Genomic DNA, 27886 nt, shown 5'->3' on the forward strand with positions numbered 1-27886 from the left:
TTACCTACGGAACTTGCAATAGTCCATGTACCCGGTCACCAGAAGGGGTCGACACCGGAAGCGGTGGGAAACCGGCTGGCAGACGAGGAAGCCAAGCGGGCAGCGGTCGAAAAATCCGTCCAATTGTTAACGTTAATACCGTTGAGGGAAGGGCTCGCTAAACAACCCGTCTTCACCCAGGGGGAGATTGATAAAATGGATCAATTAGGTGCCCGGCTAGATACTAACGGGAAGTGGACGGTTCCTGATGGGAGACAAGTACTGAACAAACAGATCACCCGGGGTATTCTGCACCGATTACACCATCAGACCCACTGGGGGGTGCAAGCCATGTGTGATACAATCCTGAGAGACTATGTATGCAGGGGGATATACACATTAGCCCAACAAGAGGTAGTCGGATGCCCCACTTGCCGGCGTATTAATCAGAAGGCCATGCGTTCTATGCCAGCCGGTGGTCAGCCCCTCGCGATTAGGCCATTTCAGAGGATCCAAGTCGACTTTACAGAATTACCCCCAGTACAGAGATGGAAATATCTGCTAGTAATAGTAGACCATTTCACTCACTGGGTAGAGGCTTTCCCAACTGCCAAAGACGATGCACCAACCGTGGCCCGACTGTTGTTAGAGAACATAATCCCGAGATATGGCATAATGGAATCTATCGACTCCGACTGCGGGACGCATTTTATTTCTAAGCTACACCATTTGATCTGTACTACCCTGGGTATCCAATGGAAATTCCACGCACCCTGGCATCCTCAGAGTTCGGGTCGAGTTGAGAGAATGAATGGCACGCTCAAGACCCAATTGACTAAGCTGATGTTAGAAACTAAGTTACCCTGGCCAAAGTACCTGCCCATTGCCCTATTGAGGATACGTACGGCACCTCGCCGAGATGTCGGGGTTTCCCCCTATGAAATGCTGTTCGGATTACCGTATTGGAGTAAGGTTGATGGATGTCCCACTCTACAAGGGGGGGATGTATTTATCCGAACCTATTTACTGGCCTTATCCCGTTCTTTTGCAGAGCTCCGGAGGAAAGGTCTCCTGGCTCAGACTCCGCCGCTCGACTTCCTCCTGCATAAGGTGGAGCCCGGAGATTGGATACTTGTTAAGACCTGGAAGGCCGAAAAGCTCCAGCCGCGGTGGGAAGGACCGTTCCTGGTTCTGTTAACAACTGAAGCAGCTGTTCGGACGAAAGAAAAAGGGTGGGTCCACGCATCAAGGATAAAGGGGCCTGTTCCGCCTGAAGAAGAAAGCACCTGGACATGCGAGCAAGGGGACAAGCCGTTGTCGGTAAAACTGAAAAGACAGCAATAATGAACTCTACTTGGACTGTATTGGTGGGGATATTGATCAGTTTACTCCTGTATGTGGGGGAGGGTGAGGGGAGATGTGACAAATGTCGAACTACAGTAAGACTTGGGATTCGAATCTATTCGGGATCATTTGTGTCCCATTCCTATGTGGACGATAGGTGTTACGATGTGAGTGCACGCCATGAATGTTGGGAGGATGGGAGACCCTATTATCAGGTATATAATAAAGGATACGGTGGCAAAATCCATGGATGCCCTATAAATGACCGCTGGGTGTGTATTAGCAAAACTGGGAGGTGGGACCTATCCTCCGTGTTGCTCAGGGAGCAGGTTGACAGAGTCAAGGAGACCAAGATACAGATCACTGATCGGGGCTGGGGAAAGAGCAAGACCGTCAGGGAACGTTCGTGCTCCCTAAAATGCCATCTGTATACGCAGAGGTAGAAGGAAAGATTGAACTCCCTGATGTTACACAAAACCTGTTTATTGATCTCACCTCTAGAATAGCCACTGTTTTAAATGTTAGCAATTGCTGGGTCTGTGGGGGGCCGCATATGTCGGAACAATGGCCGTGGACTGGTCAAAGCTTAGACATAGGGGAATTGCTGCAAACCACTTGGACTCATGACAACGACAGAAAAAGCCAGGGGTGGAGACTGACAAACAGCCCTGAGGGCCAGTTCTGTATTGAAGGCAAGGGGACCATGAAGGTAGGGATTAGCCCCTGTCAGAATATATTGGATGCAACCACGCGAGTATGGTGGCCTGAGAATATTGCTTGGTACATTGCACACCGAGATCATCAAAATTGCATTCGGTTATGTTCTGATTCCTCCTCTTACAAGCTAAGTGATGACCCTTCCGATGGCATGAAAAGAGTGTGGAGCGGTGGTTGTCAGGGGAATCAATGCTGGAATAATCCTGTCCAGACTCTGCCACGGGGCCAACAATCCGAATACTGGAATTGCAGTGGTCCTGGTCCTTATGAGGGCGTCCCTGGGGTAAAGGAGTTGTGGGATGACGTTGTGAGGCAGGGAGGGCCTGCTCCAGATGGCCTATTTTGGATATGCGGTAATCAGGCATATTCCAAACTGCCCATGGGATGGGCTGGAGTATGCTTCCTGGGTCTAATAAGACCTGAATTCTTCCTATTGCCCCGGGAGGAAGGCGATGATTTGGGAGTTAAACTCTTTGACTCCCTGCGTAGGTCGCCAAGGGATATCCAAGTCGGTGATTGGGGGGATGAGTGGCCACCGGCCCGGATTATTGAATACTACGGGCCGGCTACGTGGGCACAGGACGGATCATGGGGATATCGTACTCCTATCTATATGTTAAATCGAATTATCAGGCTCCAAGCAGTGGTAGAGGTCATTACTAACCGGACTGCCCTGGCCCTAGAGTTGTTGGCTAAGCAGCAGGATCAGATGAGGGCTGCTATATATCAAAACCGACTTGCCTTGGATTATCTGTTGGCCTCGGAGGGGGGTGTGTGCGGGAAATTTAACCTGACAAACTGCTGTCTAGAAATTGACGATAATGGTAAAGCGGTTTTGAAAATTTCCGATGAAATTCGGAAATTGGCCTATGTGCCAGTACAATCTTGGCGTCCTCTTAGTGGCATCGGATGGTGGGATGGTCTCCTAGGTGGCAGCTGGTGGCGCACGGCGTTGCTGGTGGTTGGGGGAGGCATGATTCTTCTTCTCGTAACACCCTGCCTAACTCCCTGTATTCAGTTTTTAATTCAGAAAAATATTTCCCGACTCCAGGCAGTGGTGGTTCCACAACATGGGACGCGGGAACTTAAAGTGATGTTGCTGCGAAAGACCAAGGATTTCCCGGGCCCTTGAGGGAGGGGGGGGGGCTTATCTTGGTCAGGCACATCTTAAAGAAAGAAAAGGGTGGAATTGTGAGAGGTAATTTCGGTTTAAACTTTAAGATGTGCCTGGACCACAGACTGATCTATAATAAAAGACAAAACTTTTGTTTCTTTTCTAGAACATTTTATATACTCAAAAGTAGAATAGTTTAAATTGTGCAGAATGCTGACAATTTGTGAGCAGAGTAAAAAAACAAACAGGCCCTTGATTGATGAAACCATTAACACAGGCAGGGAAGGATGAGTCCTTGACTGATAAGACTGCAGGATAGGGAAACGACTCGAGAGACATCTGCTACAGATTGATAAGACCGCTAGCACAGACAGAGAAGAATAAGTCTTTGACTGATAAGACTACAGGGTGAGAAAAACAACAACTTTAGAGACTCTGAAGACATTTGTTGCAGACTTTGTGATAAGAGTGCAAATTGGAGAATAATGATGTTTTTAAGAATGTGAACCTCATGGCTCGTTGAAGCCAAGGAGGGGAGGGACTTGTACTGTATATAATGGGAGACTTTGTAAGCCTCAGCGCGCCTTTTTTTTTCAAGGGTGCCCAACTCTGCAGACTTGTTAATAAAACTTTGTTTTCCTGAATTTGTCTAGAGCGATTATTGAGAAGCGATTTTCGTTTCTAACAGTATATTTGTCCGAGATGGGGATAGCCACAGGAGACTCCTGCAGTTCCTGCCTACCCCTCCTAGCTTTCCTGGCGGTAATCCATCTACCTGACTGTCTGCAGTATCCTGCATTCCTGACACTGCGACCTATCACAGCCCCCGGCTACTGTCAATTCCTCGCTGCCTTTAATCACTCCTCCACCAATCCATGCGATCCAATAGGATTAGCAATCACACTTCCTGCAGACAATCATCAGGATCATTGAAACTCTCCCTAATCTACCACATCCGACAGGAACAGCACGCCACTCTACAACAGGCCATCTCTCCGCCTTAACAATGTACAGACCAAGACAAAGGCACAGTCTTACTGCTCGAAAAATACTGCCCGAGAATAACTTAATGCTTACGTTTCATATCTTAAATATTTAATCAAGAGACCATAAGACATTACAAATAAATCCTCACCTTACTCACTATTGTAGATTGAATAAAATAAAACCGACTAAGATTGATATTTGAAGAGCTTGAAACTCATTGAGCTGATCCCCGGCTCAGAGTACTTCCAAGGATGAGGTCTCTCTGAGGGCAGCTGTGAAATGTCTCTGTTTCTCTTCTCTGCCCACTCCATTTCCAGAGAGGTTTTTAACTTCACAGCAAGTCAGCTCAGAGAGGTCACTGCTTGGTTTTATTCACTGGGGGTTGCCTTTGCTGCCCAGACCAGTATTTATTGGCCACCTTCACTTGTCTTGGAGAAAGTGGTGGTTAACCGCCTCCCTGAAATGCTGCAGTCCATGTACACCACAGTGATGTTTGGACAACAATCTCCCTCTGGCCCCATAACCCTCCCTGTCTCTGTAATCCCCCTCCAGCTTCAGAAATTACATGTCCGTGGCATAAGATTTTTATTTGGATTCATTTTTGTTTAATAAGCCCCCCCAAAAAAGTGAAATATTTCCCCCCAAACAAATTTCTGTTGATTGACCTTTCGGAGAGGCTGACACATGGACGTTGCAGTATTTTATCTCACATTGTACACCTAGAATGATGGAACTTTCTTTTAAACATTGCTAAAAGGGAGGCAATGGCTTAATGGCATTCCTGCCAGATGAGTGACATGTGCAATGTTCCGAGGATTAGGGATAGAATCCCAACATGGCTGATGGTGGCATCGGAATTGAATACAATCTGGAATGAAAAGGCGAATGATGACCATGAAACTATTGTCGATTGTTAGAAACCCACCTGGTTCACTAATGTCCTGTAGGGAAGGAAACGGTCACCCTCACCTGGTCTGGCCAACATGTGACTCCAGACCCACAGCAATGTGGTTAACTCTCAACTGCCCTCAGGAAAAATACTTAAAAAACTGTTAACAAATACTCCGCAGGTATCACTTAAAAACTGGCTGTTTCCATTGGGACCATGTGAATTTCTGAAAGGCCTGAACTAAAACTGAGTTTCAGCTTCACCTTCTCCCTGTCTCACATCAGTCTGTTTACACCCAACTCCAAAACACTCTCATTGAGCCAAGCAGCACTCTCATTGCAGCCCTGTCATTTTCATTGTCTGCTCATACCTACATTGCCCTCAGCCTCCTGTACTGTTCCAATGCATCTCAATGGGAGCTCCGGGACAGCACCACATCTTTCAATTCAGCCCTTTGTAACCCCAGAGTCAACATGGACCTCAGCAGTTTCTGAATGAACAGACAGTTGTCAGAAGCTGCAACATTCCACCTGAATAGGTACTGGAATTTGAGTCCGAAAGGACTTTAAATGGGAAGTTTGAAGGTAATTGAAAATATGAAGTTTTTCATAAAGTGGATGATTGGGTCTCAATCTGAGAGTTCTTCCAAAGAGGCGAGGTGTAATTTGGATAAATCTGTGCTCCCTCTCAGGCCAATATCTCCTTCCTCAGCTGCAGGGTCCAGAACAGAGCACACACCCAATGGGTGATCCAACCACGAATTTGTACATCTTTCTGCTTAACAAAAATATTGGAGATATCTTCCCTCAAACAGAACAGACAAACCTTTCTCCTTCCACAATTAAATGCTAATGATATTCAGATCCTGATGACTCCATTGACTGTAAAAACTTGCTTTGAGATCCCAGCCTCAATTATTAGGATTTAATATCCTATGAAATGAATTCACAAAACAAAACTCACAGTCAGTGCAGGAAGAATATAAAGACATACTTTTCTCTTGGTATGTGCTTGATCTGTAAATGCCTCTCTTGAAATCGTACGCTTCCCCCCCCACCCCAACCCATCCTAGGAAGGGGACATGCACATGTGCCTCACTGTATCTTGCCTCCAATAAAAATGGCGGCCATACCCCAGGACCTTTCACCGCCTGAGGGCCGCAGCCGTTTTCCAATCTGCTGCAAACGCGGGATTTAGAGTTTCTAATTCAGACTTACGAATCGCACAGAGTGTAATTAAAACTTCCCAGTCTAAAGTGACTCATTATCTCTGTGTCTCCGAGGCCACTCTCCCCTTCCCTGTTTGCCTCTCCCACATTCACCAACAGCCGAGTCACATGGCACTGTATCTGCCGAGTTACTGGTGACGTGTAATCCCAATGGCAACGCCCCTCATTCACTCCCATTGTTTGGATGACCAGCTGGTTCGACTTGTCTACCAGTCCTGCCACCTTTTCCTATTGGTCCGAAGCTTCCACCAATCAGCTGGACCCCATTGTGAGGTCAGTGGTGGGATCCTCCCCCTGTCTGAATCAAACCTGGAAGGTGTATGGATGTTGTCAATCAGGAACAATAAGCAGAAGGTGCTGGGAAAGCTCAGCAGGTCTGGCAGCATCTGGGAACAGAAATCTGTCCAGTGGCCCTGCCTCAGAACTGATGGGAGCTGGGAAAATTAGGATCCTGACAGTGTGGAAACAGACCATTCGGCCCAAAAGGTCCCTCCGAAGGGTATCCCACCCAGACCCATTCCCCTACCCTATTTCTGTATATTTCACCTGACCAATGCACCTAACCTACACATCCCTGAACACTATGGGAAATTTAGCTTGGCCAATTAAACTAACCTGCAGATCTTTGTACGCAGGAGATAGGGGTTAAACAGTAAATAATAGGCAGGGACAGAACCCAGAGAGAGACTGGAACTTTTGGAAAGACAAAGGAGTGGATTATGATCTGGCTGGGAGGGTGCATAGCTGTTAATGGAGGGGACAGGAACTGGTGTCTGGCAGCATCTCAGTGGCCTTGGCGGAAATGGCAACAGATGATCTACGTTCTGTTGCAAAAACAGACCCCAAGCTTCCAGTTGCCTGCCACTTTAACAGACGAGCCTGTTTACTGGCCAACATCTCTGTCTCATGCTTACTTCAGTGTTCCAGTGAGGCCAGAATATACCAAATGGCCCCGTACTTCAAGGACTGCAATTTCCCCTCCCATGTGGTCAATACCATCCACTATATCTCCTCCACTTCCTGCACCTCTGCCTTTGAAACCCACATCTCCAACAAGGATAGAACACCCCCCCACCAAGTCCTCAGCTTCCACACAGATACAACACATCAGCCTCTGCCATTTCCACCAGCCACAATCAGACCGCACCACCAGATTCTTAAGGGGTTTGACAGAATGAGTACTGATGTGTCTGAACGTAAATACTAAGAGGGGAGCCTGAAACCAAATTCTGAGCCAGTCAAAGAATTAAGGGTTCTGCTTTGGATTCGTCAAGTTTAAGGCAACACAGACACGGGTAAGGGGTTTCAGTCGCAATGGAGCTGGGGTGAGGAGGAGACAAGCAATGTTTAAGAGATTGGAATTCCTGGTGTTTGGGATTGTGTAGATGTCTGATCAGAAGGTCAGCTTCACGTCAGATATAACTGAAATACTGTGAAGAGTGTAGTTCTGCTGCATAGTTCCCAGTGAGAGAGAGGGGCTCAGCAGTAAGGGAAAGGAATTTATCAGGCAACGGGTTTAACCACTACAATGTTTCATGGGAGGAAAGTGCACCTAATCGAGTAGTGGGAATGTGGTAAGCAGTTTGATAACTGAGTAACAGTGGAGTAATGAAGAGGGACAGCTGGGCATTGTCAGTGTACATGTGAAACCCAACATGGTACTTTTGCACAATGTCACCTCCTGGTAGTATGTACGTAAAATCCAGAAGGGACCAAGGACACCAAATGCAAGGAATTCAGAAAGGAAAGGGAGAGTGGAGATGGAGCAGGATTTTGGGAGAGAAGGACATAACCAGAAAAGACAGAACAAGGAACAATATCTATGAATCGGTGAGGGAGACTGATGAGGAGGAGGAGGAGGAGGAGGAGGAATGAGAGTTGGAAAGTCTATGGTTTAGTGAGATTAGGGTAAAAGGTCAAGATGAGCTCTGATAAGGCTTGACATGAGGTTGGAGAAAGATGCAAGTTTAGGACAAAAACCGGGAGCACCACGTGAGGCAGTTTGACTCACTGGGCTAGTGGGAGGGAGGGATGCAGCAGATCGGATTATCTCAGTCTTAGTGACAGAGAAACTCCATGTACTCCAAACTCTTGTTGTTGAGGGAAGGATGGAGGAGACAGGATGATGAACAGTGTTTCACAAAGAAACAAAACCTGGGTAAGTGATATTTAAAGTGAGTGAACAAACGTAATGTGTTTAAATTTTATCCAAAATATTAAAACAAACGACTAAAGTCCTGGTTCGAATCCCATCTTGGCAGATGTGGAATCTGAATTCAAGAAAAAATACCTGGAATTAGGAATCTCCTGATCTCCATGGAATCATTGTCAATGGCGGAAAAAAAAACCTGCCAACCTGACAGTGGCCCAGCCAGCTACTCACTATATTAATCACTGCAAAGTCTCAACAAAGGAATGAAACTGGATGGACCACTCGGCATCTAAGAAGGCACCAATTAATACAACCACAGAATCAGCCCTCTCGATGGTGCAACGTCCTCCAGACTAACATCTGGATTTTGGTGCCAAAATGTGCAGAGCTGTCTCACAGACCAATCAAGGAACAGCCTGACATAGTCATACTCATGAAATCAATCCTTACAGACAATGACCAGACACCACCATCACCATCCCAAGATATTGAGATTGTGGTGATGGAAAAGCACAACAGTCAGGCAGCACCAGAGGAGCAGGAGAATCGACGTTTCGAGCCTAAGCCCTTCATCAGCCTGACCTGCTGCGCTTTTCCAGCACCAGACTCTTGACTCTGATCTCCAGCATCTGCAGTCTTCACCTTCTCATGAAATCTCTGGATATGTCCTGCCCCACCAGCAGGACAGACCAGGCAGAGGTCGTGGCACAGACAGGGAGGATTTGCCCTTGGAGTACTCAGCATTGACTCCGGAGACCAGGATATTTCATGGCTCCTGCTGATTACCACGTCCTGTCCTCCCATGGCTGACGGATCAGTTCTCCTTCATGTTGAACAACATTTGGAGGAAGCACTGAGGCAATAAAATGGTGTCAAACGTACTCTGGGTACAGGATTTCAATGTCCACAATCGAGACTAGCTCTGCAACAGAATTACTGACTGAGCTGGCCAGGTCCTAAAGGACATAGCTGCTCAACTGAGTCTGCAGCAGGTGGTGAGGGAACCAAGAGGGAAAAACATACTTGATCTCATTGTTATGAATTGACCAACTGCAGATATATCTGGCCATGACAGTATCAGTAAGAGCGACCATCACACATTCCTTTTGGAGACAAAGTCTTGCCTTAAAGTTGAGAAAAACCTCCATTGTGTTGAGTGACACTATCACCGTTCTAAATGGGACAGACTTTGAAGAGATGTAGGATCTCAAACTGGGTATCTCTGAGGCACTGTGGGACATCAACAGCAGCAGGGCTATACTCCAGCACAATCTGTAATCTCATGGGTTTGTAAATCCCGCACTCACCCATCACAATGGACAGAAAAGGAGGGCATGCCATGAGCAGCACCAGGCAGACCTAAAAATGAAGTGCCAACCTGGTGAAGCTATCAAACAGGACCATCTGCATCAAACAGCATCAGCAGCAAGCAACAGAGCTAAACGATCCCACAACCAATGGAACAGATCGGAGCTCTGCAGTTCTCCCACATCCAGTTGTGAACGGTGATGGACAATTAAACAACTCACTGGAGGAAGCATCACAGATATCCCCACCCTTACTGATGGAGGAGCCTCACACATCCATGCACCAGATAAGATGACAGCATTTGCAGCCATCTGCAGCCAGAAGTGCAAAGTGGGATGCTCCATCTCAGCCTTCTCCAGTGGTTTCTAACATCACAGATGTGAGTTTTAAGCCAGTTCGATTCAGTTTGAATAACATCAAGAAATGGTTAAGTAGTGCAAAGGCTACGGGCCCTGCCAATATTCTGGCAATAATACTGATGGCTTGTGCTCCAGAACTTGCCACCCACCAAGCCACGTACCGCTCCAGCACTGGCATCTACCGACAATGTGGAACATTTCCCAGGGATGTTCAACACAACAACACAGGGCAATCCAACCCAGGCAATTTCCCTCTGTCAGTCCACACTCGATCAGCAGTAAAGAGATGGAAGGTGTCATCAACAGGGCTACCAAGCAGCAGCTGCTCAACAACAGCCAGCTGAGCGACACTCACTTTAGGCTCGACCAGGGCCACTCAGCTCCCGATTGTGTTACCGCCCTGATTCACAATCTGGCAACCAGCTGAATCCTAGAGGTGAGGTGAGAGCGACAGCCCAGTCCCACTCAAAGATCACAATTTCTAGCTGATTCTACCCTTGTATCAGCTCATATACTCTCATCCACCTTGTGTTATCTCTAGACTTCATTATCCAAACACACTCCTGGCCAGCTGTCCACATTCAACCTCCCTGTAATCTCAAGAAACACAATATCTCTGCTGCCCAAGTACTCCCTCGTACCAAAATTTGTCGATCCATCAAAAGGCTCCTATTCATAATCAACAACATAGAGCCACAGAGATGTACAGCATGGAAACAGACCCTTCAATCCAACCCGTCCATGCCGACCAGATATCCCAATCCAATCTAGTCTCACCTGCCAGCATCCGGCCCACATCCCTCAATTTAAAATTCTCACTCTTGATTCAATTCCTGGTTGTGATCATCCCGAGCTCGCTGCAACACACACCCTTTGAGACCTCAACAACCCATTCTGTTCGAGACTCCCAATGATCTGTTAATTGATTACCTCACCTGTGTGGCTCTTTTTACAGTTGCCAAAGCAAAAAGGTTTGAAATTCACAGCTAAAACCTCACAGATCTGCTTTCCTCCTTTAGACATTCCTCAAAACCTGCTTATTTGGCAATGCTTTTGGTCACCTGACCTAATATCATCCTTCTCTGGCCTTATGTCTAAAGTTCCCAATAATATTTTTGTGAAATTATAAGCAGGATAACAAAACTACAAACTGTTCTTTAATTGGACATTATCTTCAAATCATCACTGTTGCTGTAATGAATACTCTGTAATGTGTCTTACCCAACCACATTGTGGAAGCACCTTCACCACACAAACTGCAGCTGTACAAGAAAGTCAAACATCACCCTCTCCACAAGCAACAGGGCTTTGGCATTAATCACTGGTATCTGTGGAAGGAGAAACACAGTTGATGTTTCAGGGAGTGCAAAACGGATTACAGGGAATGAAAATGGTGCAGAATTTGATAGTTAGAAATGGAAGGAAAATGCACTTGCTTATTGGAAAAAAGAATTCTTGACTGTCAAATATTTTCCAGAAAAAAATTATTAAGCAGCACATGGTCAGGGGCTGGGCGGCAGTGAAAAATTAACTTACAAAAATGTCTGTAAAAGTAATAGTAAAATACTAAACAGACCAAATATACACCCATTGTTCGAGACTGAGGAAGCTAGATATTGACAAAGTGGTCATGAGGGAGCCCAGAGATGAAGCAGAACAGTGTAAGCTGTTATGATCTCACAGACATAGAGATGTATAGCACCAACACAGACCCTTCGGTCTGACTCATCCACGCCAACCAGGTATCCAAACCTAATCTATTCCCATTTGCCAGCACTTGGCCCATATCCCTGTAAATGCTTCCTAATCATATCATGTGTCTATATAGATGCCTTTAACATGTTTTAATTGTACTAGCCTCCACCACTTCCTCTGGCATTCATTCCACCCACTGCATGAAAGAGTTGTCCTTTAGGCCCCTTTGAAATTTTCTCCGTTCACCCTAAATGCCCTCTACATCTGGGCACCACCACTCCAGGGAAAACACCTTATTCATTTACTCTATTCATGCCCCTCATGATTGTATAAACCTCCATCATATCACCACTCAGCCTATGGCACTCCAGGGAAAACAGCCCCAGCCTTTTATGCCTCACCCTTCAGCTCAAATCCTCCAACCCGAACAACATCCTTGTAATTCTTTTTTGAAACCTTTCAAGTTTCACAGCACCCTTCTGATAGGAGGCAGGCCAGAACTGCACACAATATTCCAAAAGTCGCCTAACGAATATCCTGTACAGCAACATAACCTCCCACATCCTATACTCAATGCTCTAACCAATAATGGAAAATATACTGAACACCTTCTTCATCATCCTATCGACCTGCAACTTGACATGCAAGGACTATGAATCTGCAATCCAAGGTCTCTTTGTTCCGCAAACATCTCCAGGGCCTTGCCATTCAGTGTATAAGTCCTGCCCTGATTTGCTTTTTCAAAACGCAGCACCTCACATTTATCTAAATTAAACCCCATCTGATCAATATCTTATTGTAATCTGAGGTAACCTTCTTCATTGTCCACAATACCTCCAATTTTGTATGACCTGCAAACTCATTTACGATACCAAATCATTTAAATGAATGATGAAACAAATCCAGAAATAAACATCCATTTCTCTGAGATTGAATGTGCTCCGTGCAGATCCTGCCAAATGACTCTGTACCAGAGAAAGACTGCACATGCGCCTGGCTGCACCTTGCTCCCTACAAAGCTGGCGGCTCCGCACGTGTCCATTGAATTCTTGCCCCGAATAAAGATGGCGGCGCGCACTCATGCCTGCAGCCACACTGAGGCAATTCCCCGTTTACTGAAAACACGAGACTGAAACGTTCAACTTTGTGTTTTCCGATGTGCACATTTTGTTTGTAAAACCTCTCCGCTCATACAGAATCTCTCTGATCTCCTGCGGTTCCACAGACAGCCTTGATGATTTTTGCGGGTACCTATTCTCTGCCTGGTTACTCGTTTGTCCTTAGTGTAGTTGTACAATCACTTTGGATTCTCCTTAAACCTATTTCCAAAAGCTATCTCATGTCCCCTTTTCACCCTCATGGTTTACCTCCTACTGCCCCTACACTCCTCTAGGGATTCACACAAACACAGCTCTCTGTACCTGCCATATCCCTCCTTCATTTTCTTGACCAGGCAGCATTCTTTACACCTACCAGCCTTGCCTTAACAGGAACATACTGTCTATGTACTCTCATTGTCGCAGGCCTATGGAGGCAATGGCAGATGAGGACAGAGAAGCAATCATTCTCAGTAAAGAGGTAATGCTGGGAAAGATAACAGCCTAAAGGTAGATGGGTCGCCTGGCCCTGATGGAATGAAAGAGATGGTGGGGAGGGAAGGGGGGGGGGGTCAATAACAAATAGATCTTGTGATAATTCACTAAACGTTGTTGGATCCTGGGATGGTTTTGACAGAATGGAAGCTCAAATGTGGTGCCACTATTTTCCAAAATGTTAGCTTAACTTCTGTTGTGGAGAAAATGCTTGAACCTCAAGGAAGTAGTGGTGAGATATCTGGGTAGAAACTGTCTCATTGAGCAGACACAGCATGGATTCATGAAAGGCAGGTCATGTTTAGTGCATTTACTGAAATTATTTGAGGATACGACGAGTGCGTTGGACAAGGGGGATGCGGTGGATGTGGTGTACTTGGATTTCCAGAAGGCATTCGATAAGTTGCCACATAAAAGGCTGCTGTATAAGGTAAAGATGCACAGCATTGTGGGTAATGTATTATCATTGATACTGGATCGGTTAACCAACAAAAAGTAAAGAACCGGGATAAATGTGAGTTTGGATTTGTGTTGGCACTACAACTGTTTACAACTTACACAAATGTTTTGGAGTTGAGGACCAAGTGTACGGTGTCAGAGATCACATTTGATACAAAGATGAGGTAGAGCAATGTCTGCAGAGGCCACTGTAAGTCTGCACAGGGATACAGATCAGTTACGCGAGTGGGTAAGGATCTGGCAGATGGAGTTCAATGTTGGGATGTGAGGCCATCCATTTTGGTCGGACTAACAGCAAACTGGATGATGAAATGGTGAAAATGTGCACCATTCTGCTGTACAGAGGGAGCTGGGTGTCTTTGTGCATGAATCACAGGAAGTTGGTTTGCAGGTGCAGCAGGTAACTAAGGCAGTGAAGGGAATATTGTCCTCCATTGCTAGAGGGATGGTTATGCTGCAGCTGTACAGGGTGCTGGGGAGGCCACACCTGGAGTCCTGTGTACAGGTTTGGTCTCCTTACTTCAAGAAGGATGTATTGGCATTGGAGGGAGTACAGAGGAGGTTCACTAGTTTGAGTTGGGAGTTGAGAGGATTGGGGTATGTGGAGAGATTGAGAAAACTGGTTCTATAGTCATTGTAATTTAGAAGAATGGGAAGTTGGAGAGGAAAAAATAAAATCATGAAGGGTGTAGATAAGATAGAGGCAGGGAGGCTATTTCCACTGGGGGCGGGTCAAACTACAGAGCATAACCTGAAAATAAGGGGGAGCAGATTTAGGACTGAGTTCAGGAGACGCTTCTTCAGCTAAAGGGTTGTGAATCTGTGGAATTCCCTGCCGAGTGTACCATTTGACGTTATCAACTCGAATGCCTTTAAGGCAAAAGGTAGATTTGTGAACAGGAAAAGAATTAAGGGTTATGGTGAGAGATCAGGAAGTTGGAGCTGAGGCCATGAAAAGATCAGCCCTGATCTTATTGAATGGTAGAGCAGGCTTGAGGGGCCAGATGAAAGTTCTTGCCTTGTGCCATCAAAATTGGCCTTTGTCCAATTCAGAACCTTAACTTTTAGATCTGGTATATTATTTTCTGTAACTATTTTAAAACTTGTAGAATTATCAGAGACTCCCAACAGTGTGGAAGCAGGTCATTCAGCCCATCACATTGATACTGACCAGGAGAGCCTCCTAACCTCCCCCTATAACATTGCATTTCCCAGGGCCAGCCAACCTACACATCCCTGAACATTATGGGCAATTCAGCCTGGACAATCCACCCAACCTGCACATCTTTGGACTGTGGGAGGAAACCAGAGCACCCGGACGAAATTCATGCAGAAAACCCCAATAAGGTGATCATCCCTTTCTTATTTCCAAGTTCCACCTAAATAACTTCACTGGGCGAAATCCCAGGAATATCCTCCCTAAGCAAAAACATAATGCTATCCCGAATCAAAAATGCTACTCCCCCTCCTCTCTTGTCCCCCTTCCTATTCTTCTTATAGCATCTATACCCTGGAACATTAAGCTGCCAGTCCTATCCATCCCTGAGTGATGCCTCTGTAATTGCTATAATTTCCCAGTGCCATGTTCAAAACCATACCCTGAGCTCCTCTGCCTTCCCTGTCAGGCCTCTTCTATTGAAGCAAATACAGTGCAACTGCTCAGTCCGACTTCATTCTGTGCCTTGCCCTTGATTATTTGACTTCTGAACTGTACCAGCCTCAGACATATCTCTGTCCTCACTATCTTCTTGGGTTTACACCCACTCCCTCACTGGTTTAATGCCTCCCGAGTATCACCAGCAAGTCTCCCTGCCTAGACATTAGACACCTTCCAATTCAGGTACAATCCATCCTTCTTACGCAGGTCAACTCTATTCCAGAGGAGATCACAACGATCCAAAAAACGTGACTCCTTTTCCCCTGCACCAGCTCCTTAGCCACTCATTGAGCACCTCCTCTTCCTCTGTAATATGGACATTTTTTCAAGATGTCACCATTTATTTCCCCACATTCTATATCTCCCATGTACTTCTTCACAGTAAACACTGATGCAAAATACTTGTTTCCTAACTCGCCCATCGCCTGCAGCTCCACACAATGGCTGCCTTGCTGATCTTTGAGGGTCTCTATTTTCTCCCTAGTTAGCCTTTTGTTCCTCATGTATTTACAAAAGCCCTTCGGATTATCCTTAACCCTATTTGCCAAAGCTATCTCACGTCCCTTTTTTGCCTCCTGATTTCCCTCTTAATTATACTCCTACTGCCTTTATACTCAAAATTTTTTTGGATTGGAATAAATGCAAAATATAACATCCTGACAAAACAAACGAGGGTAGGACTTACACTCAATAAAAGTACCGCCTTGAGCAGTGATATGGGAACAAAGAGACCAAGGGGTTCATGTCTTTGAAATGTGTGTTACATGTAGACAGGGTAGTTAAGAAGGTGCTTAGCACACTTACCTTCATTGTTCAGACCTTTGAGTACAGGAGTTGGGACGTTATGTTGAGGATGTACAGGACGTTGGGGAGGCCTCTTCTGGAATACTCTGTCCAGTTCCAGTTGCGCTGTTATAGGAAGGATATTATTAAATTGGAGCAGGTTCAGGAGAGATTTACCTGCATGTTGCCATGAATGGAGGGATTGTGTTCTAAGGAGAGGCTGGATAGGCTGGATTTTTTTCACTGGCGTGCACGAGGTTGAGGGGTGACCTTATTAGAGGTTTATAAAATCAGAAAGAGTGTAGATAAGGTGAAAAGCCGGGGGAGAGGGGGATTCAAAACGCGGGTGCATTCATTTTGAGAAGAAATGAGAAAGGTTTCAGAAAAGACATTAGGATTTTTTTTTAAAATGTATACGTGTGAAATGAACTTCCAGAGGAAGTGGTAGCTGTGAATACAATTACAATATTTAAAAGACATTCAGCTTAGTACATAATTAGGAAATATTTGGATGGATGTGGACTAAGCGGAGGCAAGTACAATTAGTTCAGTTTGGAATTATGGTTGGCATGGACTGGTTGGACCACAGGGCCTGTTTCCTTGCTGTATAACATTATGACTCTAATCCTCACTAACTCTAAATTCCTCCATCCTCAACTCTCCCGATCACTGCCACCTCATCCAGCCTCACAACTCTTCCTTATTTATATAATTCCTCACCAGCCACAGAACGCTCCCTATCTCATGTCCTCCAGTTTCTCAAATCTCTGCGATATGTGCCTTTCTTTAGTTCCAGCCTTGAGGATGCCCTCATTCACTCCGATTGGTTGGAAGACAAACTGGTATGGCCTGGTCCTCAAGTACTGCCCTCTGCCCCCTACTGGCCTGCGCTGACATCAATCATCGGGGCCCATTGTGAGGTGAGTGGTGGGATCCTCCCTCTCTCTGCCCTGGGATGAGCTTCAACATTCACACTCAATGGGGCAGTATCACAGAGCACAGGGGCTGGGGGCTATTCAGCCCATTTGGGATGTACCCTCTCCCTCTGGAGATGCTGCAAATCTGTCCCAATTCCCTTCCCATTTGCCAATGCCCCCCAAATCTTCCCTTAAAAAGTAAAATTCCAAATCTGTTTATGAATAACTGCTGAGTCTGTGTCCAGCTGTCATTCAAACTGTTCCAGATGCTCAGAACTTACTGAATAAAATAATGTCCACATATTCACATATTATTTGCCAATTACCTGAAAATAGTTACTAAAATTGTGACGTTGTTAACAATTCCCCTCTCTCTGAAAATTAAATATCCTAGAAACAAATTTGCATCTGGTCAAAATCACTGCTTAACCTTCTCAGCTCCAAGGACAATTATCTGTGCTTCTGCTAGCTCTCCACAAAAGAGGAACACATCTTATTTTCATTTATTAGTGTCATAGAGATGTACAGCACAGAAACAGACCTTTGGTCCAATTTGTCCATGCCAACTAGGAATCCTCAACAAATGGAGCCCCATTTGCCAGCTATTGGTCTGTATCATTGGAAACTCTTCCTATTCATGTACCCAATCGGATGCCTTTCAAATGTTGTAATTGTATCAGCCTCCACTTCTTCATCTGGCAGCTCATTCCACACATACACCACACACAGCTTGAAAACTTTGCCCCTTAGATCCGTTTTTAATCTTTGCCCTCCCAACTTAAGCCCATGTGATCTTGTTTTGAACCCACCTAACTGGGGGGGGGGGGGAAAGACCCTGGCTGTTTACCTTATCCATGCCCCTTATGATTTTATAAATCTCCATCAAGTCACCTCTCAGTCTTTGACTCTCCAGGGAAATTAACCCTGGCCTATTCAGCCTCTCCCTGTAGTCCAAATCCTCCAACCCTAGCAAAGTCTTTGTAAATCTTGTCTGAACTCTTTCAAGATTCACAACATCCTTTCCAGAACAGGGAATTTCGAACTTAAAACAGAATTCCTGAAATGGCTTAATCAATGTCCTGTCCAACCACAATTTGACGTCCCAGCTTCTGTAGTCAATGAATTGATCACTAAATATAAACATACCAAACCCCACCTTCACTAGTCTGCCTACCTGCGACTCTACTTTCAAGGAACAATGAACCTGCACTCCATGGTCTCTATGTTCAGCAACATTCCCAAGGACTTTACCATTAAGTGTACAAATCCTGCTCTGAGTTTCCTTTCCAAAATCCAACAGCTTACATTTGTCTAAATTGAACCCAGTCTGCCATTCCTCGCTCCAATGGCCCATCTGGTCAAGATACTGTTGCATTCTGAACTCACCTTCTTCATTGTCGACTACACCTCCAATTTTGGTGTCTTCTGTAAACCCTCTGACCATATCTCATAGATTCACATCCAAGTCATTTATTTAAGGACCCAATATCCATTCCTGCAGGACAATGCTGCTCACAGGCCTCCAGTTCGCAAAGCAACCCTCCATCACCACCCTCTGCCTCCTACCTTCAAGCCAGTTTTGTATCCAAATGGCTAGTTCTCCCAACATTTCATGTTACCTAACCTTGCTAACCAGTCTGCTTTGTGGAACATCGTTCAGTGTCCATATAGACAACGTCCATAGTCTGCCTTCATCAGTCATCTTTGTCACATCTTCAAAAAAACTCAATCAAGTTAGAGAGAGAGAATTTCCCACACACAAAGCCACATTAACTATCCCTAATCAATCCTCATCTTTCCAAATACATGTAAATCCTATCCCTCAGAATCCCTTCCAACAACTTACCTACCACTGAAGTTAGGTGGACTGTTCTCTAGTTCCCTGGCCTTTCCTTACCACCTTTTTTAAATAATGGCACCCATCTTCCAGCACCTCACCTGTCACAAACAATGAAATAAATACCTCAGGGAGGGGCACTGCCATCACCTTCCTAGCTTTCCACAAATTTCTGGGATACACCTGATCAGGTCCCAGGGATTTATCCACCTTGCTACTGTTTAAGACATCCAGTACTTCCTCCTCTGTAATATAGACACTTTTCAAGTTATCACTATTTATTTCTCCAAACTCTCTAGAATAGAATAGCATAGTATTTCTCCCACCTCCTGTTGTTCCATAGATGGCCTTGTTGATCTTTAAGGGGTCTTATTCTGTGTCTGGTTATTATTTTATCCTTAATGTATTTGTAGAATCTCTTTGGATTCTCCTTAAACTATTTCCTAGAGATATGTCATGTCCCCTTTTTGCTCTCCTGATTACCCTCGAGTATATTCCTGTACAAACGTGATCCTGTACTCCCAATTCCTCCGCCTCTGCCATATCTGCTCCCAGGAGAAGCAGTTCCACTCCAGGACATCCCAGAAAGGTTTCCTCTTTCAAGGACCGCATTTCCCTCCCACTTGATCAACAATGCACTCCAACGCATATCCTCCACTTCCTGTACCTCCGCCTTCCGCCCACCCCTCCAACCACAATAAGAATATAATCTCCCGGTCCTCATTGCCACCCACTAATCTCCATTAACCTCTGCTATGTCCGCTAGTTACAGTCAGACCCCACCACCAGGGATATTTCTCCCTCCCCAGCCCTTTCTATCTTCCGCAGAGACCATGGGATCTTTGGTGCTGATGTGCTGCCCCCGGATACCTCAGTCACTCACCCTGCCAAATGGCCTAGTTAGATTATCACTAGATGGATAATCCGGACACCCAGATAACGTTGTGGGGCCCAGGGTTTGGATCCCGTCACGGGATTCAATAAAAATTTGGAATTAAGAATCTGTTAAAGACCATGAATCCATTGTTGATTATTGCAAAAAAAAAAACCTCATCAGATTCGCTAAAATCCTTCAGGGAAGGAATCTGTCATCCTTACCTGGTCTGGCCGACATGTGACTCCAGACCCACAGCAATGTGGTTGACGCTTTACTGCCCTTTGGGCCCAGCCAGTGACACCCTCATCCTGTGAATGAATAACAAAGAAGATCAAGTCATGTACACAACCATACTATTCTTACAGAGAAGTCATCTCTTAGTAAATTTGCTTTGCAACTCCCTGCTGACTATTGGGGAAGTGTGGTGATGGTGGGGGGGGGGGGGGGGGGGGTCAATAGTATCATCCCTTTCTTATTTCTCAGTTCCACCTGTATAACCTGCCTGGATGTACTCCGAGGAATACCCTCTTGAAGCCCAGCTGTAATGTTATCCCTAATCAAAAATACCACTCCCCCTGCTCTGTTGCCCCTATCTTTGCTATAGCATCTATACACTGGAACATTAAGCTGCTGGTCCTATCCATCATTAAGTCATGCCTCTGTAATTGCTATAATATCCCAGTGCGAAATTCAAAACCATACCCTGAGCTCCTCTGCCCGACCTATCGGGCCTCCTGTATTGAAATAAATGCAGTGTAACTGCACATACTGTGCCTTGCTCTTGTCTGCCTTGACTGTTTGACGTCTGAACTGTGCCAGCGTCAGACTTAGCTCTTCCCTCATTCTCTCTCTGGGTTTACCCACATTCCTTCACTGGTTTAATGCCTCCTGAATAGCACTAGCAACTGTTCCCTTCCAGTGCCAGTACAATCCATCCTTCTGATGGAAGTCAATTCCACCCCACAAGAGATTCCAGTGATCCAACAATGTGAACTCTTCTCTTCCTATGTCATTGATACCAATAAACAACAGCTTCCCCTCAAAATGGTTATTCTCCCCTTTAAGAATATTCTGCTCCCTTTCTGAGACATCCTTGTACAAAGATTACACATTTGAATAATAAACCTTACACTCATCAGGCCACCATAAAAGGATTACATGACACATTGAAGGTTTGGGGAGACCTTTTGAGAGAATGCGATGATTCAAAGGAGAATTTTTAAGCAGCAAATGGGATTGATCTGGAACACAATACTCACACACACAATGCGAATACCCAGGTCCTGATATATACTGAGTAATTCAATCAGAGTTTAGCAGAATATTTACTGAGATTTCCACCTGTAATATCCTGTAATACAAGTTTCTAAAATCTGTCACTCTCAGTTCAAGTTCGAAACCCACACCATCCCCTCCTCGTGGCCCAGGATTACTGTACATATTACCCTTGAGGACAACAGCAGTCAACTCAGGGGGAAATCTGTGGGTTTCTGGGACATTCCAACTTGAGATCTCATGTGACTGAACACAGCAGTTCATTGACACATTGGAGAAAATGATCCAAGCGTCAGTGAGATATGGGGATCTAGAATTACTTTCTTTTCTTTCATTCCGTGCTGTCGCTCTGCCTCATCAATAAGACATGGGTGTGAAAGGCTAATGCCTAACGATGGGCAAGTTGTCTCCACCCTGACCAATGGGGAGAAAGATCCTCTCAATAACTCCAAAGCATATCCCTATAAAGATAGCAACTCTGTCTGCTTCCCACTGCCCAGTGCTCCCAGTAAATGTTTGGAAGAATGGGAAGGGGGGGGGGGGGGGGGGGATATCTCCTAGAAAAGGTATAACTGTAAAGGTCTAAGAGGATTATGAAAAGAGAGAGATGCTCAGGAGAAGGGGGCAACAAGTTGCCAGACGGGGTGTAACTTGGGAAAATGGGATGTTGCTCATTTTGGAGGAGATAATAAAAGAACAAAGTATTATTTAAATGGTGGAAACTATAGAAAGCTGCACAACAAAGGGACCAGTGTTAATTGTTCAGGAAACACAGAAAGCTACCACACAGTTACAACAGGGAATCAGGAAGGGAATCGAATGTTTTGTTTCAAAGGTTTTCAGTATGAGAGTTTCGAGTATATACCTGAGAGTAACGTGTGGAAGTGCTGGTGAGACCACCATGTCTGGTGAGACCAGTTTTGGTCCCTTTAAATAAGGAAATGTGTCACTTTATTGGAGGAATTTCAGGGAAGATTCAGTGAGGTGATCCCTGGTTTGGAGGGATTATCTTTTAAATAAAGGCTGGAAAGGTTGGGACTCTACTCACTGGATTTTGGAGAAAGAGAGGTGATCTCATTGAGACAGATGGGATTCTTAAGGGGTTTGACAGGATAAATACAGAGAGGATGTGTCTGAGAATAAATACTGAGAGGAGAGTCTGAAACTAGATTCTGAGTTACGGAATCAAGGGTTCTGTTTTGGATTCAAGTTTAAGGCGACACAGACGCGGGTAAGGGGTTTCAGTGGCAATGGAGCTGGGGTAAGGTGGAGAAAAGCAACATTTAAGAGATTGGAATTCCTGGTGTTGTGATTGTGTGGATGTCTGATCAGAAGGTCACCTTGGGGTCAGATATAACAGCAATATTGTGAAGAGTGTTGTTCTGCCTCAGAGAGTTCCCAGTTGGAGGGAGGGGCTCAGCAGAAAGGTAAAGGTAAGGCAATGGGTTTAACCGTGACAATGTTTCATTGGAGGAAACTGCAGCTAATCGAGTAGTGGGAATGTGAGAAGCAGTTTGATAACTGAGTAACAGTGGAGTAATGGAGAGGGATGATGGGGAGGGAGAGCTGGGCATCGTCAGTGTACATGTCAAACCTAACACAGTGTTTTTGGATGATATCACCTCCTGGCACTATGTACGTGAGATAGAGGAGAGACCAAGGATAGATCGTTGAGGGACACCAAATGCAAAGAATTCAGAAAGGAAAGGGAGAGTGGAGATGGAGCAGAATTTTCCAACAACGGTGAGGTCAAATATTAATTTTTCACAGAATGGGAGAGAAGGACATAACCAGAAAAGACCAACAGACATTACAAGGAACAATATCTATGAATTGGCGAGGGGGGTGATGAGGCGGCAGCGGAGGAAAGAGAGTTGGAAAGTGAGTTTAGCGAGATTAGGGTAAAGGGTCAAGGTGAGCTCTGATAAGGCTTGACAAGAGACTGGAGAAAGATGTAGGTTTAGGACAAAAACCAGGAACACCATGTGAGGCAGTTTGGCTCAGTGGGCTAGTGAGAGGGATGGAAGCAGCAGATCGGATTATCTCAGTCTTCGTGACAGAGAAACTCCATGTGCTCCTCACTCGTTGTTGGAGGGGAGGATGGAGGAGACAGGATGGTGGACAGTGTTTCACAAAGAAACAAAACCATTGTTAGTGATATTTAAAAAGGGTGAACAAACCTGATGTATTTAGCTTTTATCCAGAATATTTTAAAAAAAGACTGAAGTCCTGGTTCGAATCCCATCTTGGCAGATGGTGGAATCTGAATTCAAGAAAAAAAAGTATTAGGAATCTCCTGATCTCCATGAAACCATTGTCAATGGCGAGACAAATCCTGCCAACCTGACAGCGGCCCAGCCAGCTACTCACTGTATTAATCACTCCAAAGTCTCAACAAAGGAATGAAACTGGATGGACCAGTTGGCAAGTAACAAGGGACCAGAAATTACAACCACAGAATCAGCCCTCTCAATGCTGTAACGTCCCACTCACAAACATATGGTTTTTGGTGCCAAAATGTGGAGAGCTGTCTCACAGACCAATCAAGGAAGAGCCTGACACACTCATACTTACGGAATCATCCCTTAGAAACAATGACCGGACACCAACATCACCATATCTAGATGTCGAGAGTGTGGTGCTGGAAAAGCACAACAGTCAGGCAGTATCCGAGGAGCAGGAGAATCGACGTTTCGAGCCTAAGCCCTACATCAGCCTGACCTGCTGTGCTTTTCCTGCACCAGACTCTTGACTCTGATCTCCAGCATCTGCAGTCTTCACTTTCTCCTGAAATCTCTGGATATGTCCTGTCCCACCAGCAGGACAGACCAGGCAGAGGTGGTGGCACAGTGGTGTACAGACAGGGAGGATTTGCCCTGGGAGTATACAGCATTGGCTCCGGAGACCAGGAAGTCTCATGGCTCCTGCTGATGACCACGTACCGTACTCCCTTGGCTGATGGATCAGTTCTACTTCATGTTGAACAACATTTGGAGGAAGCACTGAGGAAGTAAAATGGTGTCAAACGTACTCTGGGTACAGGATTTCAATATCCACAATCGAGACTCGCTCTGCAACAGAATTACTGACTGAGCTGGTCAGGTCCTAAAGGACATAGCTGCTCAACTGAGTCTGCAGCGGGTGGTGAGGGAACCAACAAGAGGGAAAATCATACTTGATCTCATTGTTTTGAATTGAGCAGCGGCAGATACATCTGGCCATGACAGTATCAGTAAGAGCGATCATCACACATTCCTTTCGGAGACAAAGTCTTGCCTCAAAGTTGAGAAAAACTTCCATCGTGTTGAGTGGCATTATCACAGTTCTAAATGGGACAGACTTCGAAGAGATGTAGGATCTCAAACTGGGTATCTCTGAGGCACTGTGGGACATCAACAGCAGCAGAACTGTACTCCAGTACAATCTGTAATCTCATGGGTTTGTACATCCCGCACTCACCCATCACAACGGACAGGAAAGGAGGGCATGCCATGAGCAGCACCAGACATACCTTAAAATGAAGTACAAACCTGGTGAAGCTATCAAACAGAACGACCTGCATATCAAACAGCATCAGCAGCAAGTAACAGAGCTAAGTGATCCTACATCCAATGGAACAGATCGGAGCTCTGCAGTTCTGCCACACCCAGTTGTGAACGGTGATGGACAATTAAACAACTCACTGGAGGAAGCATCACAGAAATCCCCACCCTTACTGATGGAGGAGCCTCACACATCCATGCACCAGATAAGATGACAGCATTTGCAGCAGTCTTCAGCCAGAAGTGGAAAGTGGGATGCTCATCTCAGCCTTCTCCAATGGTTCCTAACATCACAGATGTGAGTTTTAAACCAGATCGATTCAGTTTGAACAACATCAAGAAATGGTTAAGTAGTGCAAAGGCTACGGGCCCTGCCAACATTCTGGCAATAATACTGATGGCTTGTGCTCCAGAACTTGCCACTCACCAAGCCACGTACCGGTCCAGCACTGACATCTACCGACAATGTGGAACATTGCCCAGGGATGTTTAACACAACAACACAGGGCAATCCAACCCAGACAATTTCCCTCGATCAGTCCACACTCGATCAGCAGTAAAGTGATGGAAGATGTCATCAACAGGGCTACCAAGCAGCAGCTGTTCAGCAACAGCCAGCTCAGCGATACTCATTTTAGGCTCCATCAGGGCCACTCAGCTCCCGATTGTGTTACCGCCCTGATTCACAATCTGGCAACCAGCTGAATCCCAGAGGTGAGGTGAGTGTGATAACTCAGTCCCACGCCAAGACCACTATTTCTAGCTGATTCCACCCTTGTCTCAGCTCATACTTTCATTTTCCAAACACACTCAGGGCCAGCTTCCCACGTTCAACCTCCCTGTAATCTCAAGAAAGTCTAAATCTCTGCTTGTTGATTCATCAAAAGGCTCCTAACTAAAATGAACAGCATGCAGCCATAGAGATGTACAGCAAATAAACAGACCCTTCGGTCCAAGCCGTCCATGCCGACCAGATACCCCAACCCAATCTAGTCTCACCTGCCAGCACCTGGCCAATATCCCTCAATTTAAAATTCTCACACTTGATTTAATTCCTGGCTGTGATCATCCCCAGCTCCCTGCACCACACACACTTTGAGACCTCGACAACCCATTTTCTGCGAGACTCCCAACCATTTGTTAATGCATTACTTCACCTGTGTGGCTGTTTCTACAGTTGCTGAAGCAGCATGGTCTTAAATTCGTAGCCAAAACCTCACAGGTCTGCTTTCCACATTTAAGACATCTCTCAAAACCTGTTTTTTGGCAATGCTTTTGGTCACCTGACCTAATATCTCCATCTCTGGCCATATGTTTAAAGTTCTCAATAGTATTTTTGTGAAATTATAAGCATGATAATAAAAATACAAACTGTTGTTGATTTGGACATTATTTTCAAATCATCACGGTTGCTGAATGAATAATCTATAATGCCACTTAGCCAACCAAATTGTAGGAGTACCTTCACCACTCAAACTGCAGCTGTACAAGAAAGTCAAACATCACCCTCTCCACAAGCAACAGGGCTTTGGCATTAATCGCTGGTATCTGTGGAAGGAGAAACACAGTTGATGTTTCAGGGAGTGCAAAATGGATTACAGAGAATGAAAACGGTGCAGAATTTGATAGTCAGAAATGGAAGGAAAATACACTTGCTTGTTGGAAAAAAAGAATTCTTGACTGTCAAAAATATTCAAGAAAAAATTAATCTGATAATAGAGCAGCACATGGTCAGGGGCTGGGCCGCAGCGAAAAACTCATTTACAAAGGGTCTAAAAAAGCAATAATACAGTAGTAAACAGACCAAAAATACACCCATGGTTCGAGACTGAGGAAGCTAGATATTGACAAAGTGGTGATGAGAGAGCCCAGAGGTGAATCAGAGCTGTGTTGACTGCTGTGAGCCCAATGACTCTGTACCAGAGAAAGGCTGCACATGCGCCTGGCTGCACCTTGCCCCCTACAAAGATGGCGGCTCCACACATGTCCAGTGAATCGTTGTCCCGAATAAAGATGGCGGCGCTCACGCCTCATTTACTGCAAACACGGGACTGGGACGTTCAAATTTGTGTTTTCCGACGTGCACAATATGTTTGTAAAACCTCTCCGCTCATAGCAACACAGTTTTTCTCCCGTTTCCCTGTTTATTTCTTTCCTTACCGTATCCTTTCTCTCCATAACTTCCCGAGCATTCATTACATCGACTCTGCGCCGCGCGCGAGGGTGATCACATGGTTTAGTTTAGCTCCGCCCTTCATTCACTGATTGGTTGGAGGACAAACATGCCGCTAGGTCCTCCAGCTCCGCCCACCGTCCTTTCATTGGTCCGGTGCTGACATCAATCACCCGGAGTCCTTTGTTGGCGAGAACATGCGCAGTGCGTCCTGCTTTAGCTGATATGTTGGGTAATGTGATGGGAGAGTTTGCTGAGGGTAAGAATTCCCTTTGTGTGAGCTCTGCAGTAGATTTCCTTTATTCATGGAGGGAATTGCCTTCCTACTCATGACGAATCAATGCCATCTGAATCAGTACATAAACACCACTTTTTCACTCCTTTTCACAACATCTGAGATCTTTTGCACATTTTATCACTCTCTTCTTTGGAGACAAAAAAGCATGAAATGGAGCCTCAAGGAATTGGAGCAGGAGGAGGGCATTCATCCCCTCCAGCTTGTTCCCCCATTCTATCAGATCATGGCTGGGCCAACCCAGACCTCAACACCTCTTTTATGCTTGATCCACATAGCCCTCAACTGCTCAATATTTCAAAAATCTATCTGCCCTCTTTTAAAATAATTTGAGATAGAATCCCAGATTCCCTACTATGTGAAAACAGGCCCTTCAGCCCAACAAGCCAGAACAACCCTCCGAAGAGTAACCCAACCATTTCCCACCCACATTTAACTTTCACAATTGTTTGGGCGGGAAAATTCTAGCCATTCACTGAGAGAAAACATTATTTACTTTTTCTAAAATGAATGTTCCCTTATGTAATGTCCCCTGGTTTGAGACTTCACTGGTGCTAGAAGATCTAGTCAACATCTACTCTGTCATGCTCCTCAGAATCCTGTTTCCATAAGATCAACCCTGCTTATCTGTTCTTGATAGGTCAACCCTTTTGTCCTCAAAGCAGCTAAGTAATCTTTTTTGAATGGTCTCCGATGTTACTTTATCC

General features: G+C 45.4%; 1 long non-coding RNA gene across 1 annotated transcript; it reads right to left on the reverse strand.

Moving 5' to 3' along the window:
* Positions 1–16281: 16281 nt before the first annotated feature.
* LOC148138742 (uncharacterized) lies at positions 16282–23433 on the reverse strand. Its single transcript, XR_015753745.1, has 3 exons — positions 23350–23433; positions 20116–20202; positions 16282–16389 (listed from the first exon to the last, which is right to left on the reverse strand). It is a non-coding gene; the product is annotated as an uncharacterized LOC148138742 (long non-coding RNA).
* Between the last annotated feature and the right edge of the window lie 4453 nt (positions 23434–27886).

This window comes from Chiloscyllium plagiosum, unplaced genomic scaffold (genome assembly GCF_037043375.1).
Source record: "Chiloscyllium plagiosum isolate Xiang-an unplaced genomic scaffold, Cpla_swu_hap1 HiC_scaffold_39, whole genome shotgun sequence".
Taxonomy (NCBI): domain Eukaryota; kingdom Metazoa; phylum Chordata; class Chondrichthyes; order Orectolobiformes; family Hemiscylliidae; genus Chiloscyllium; species Chiloscyllium plagiosum.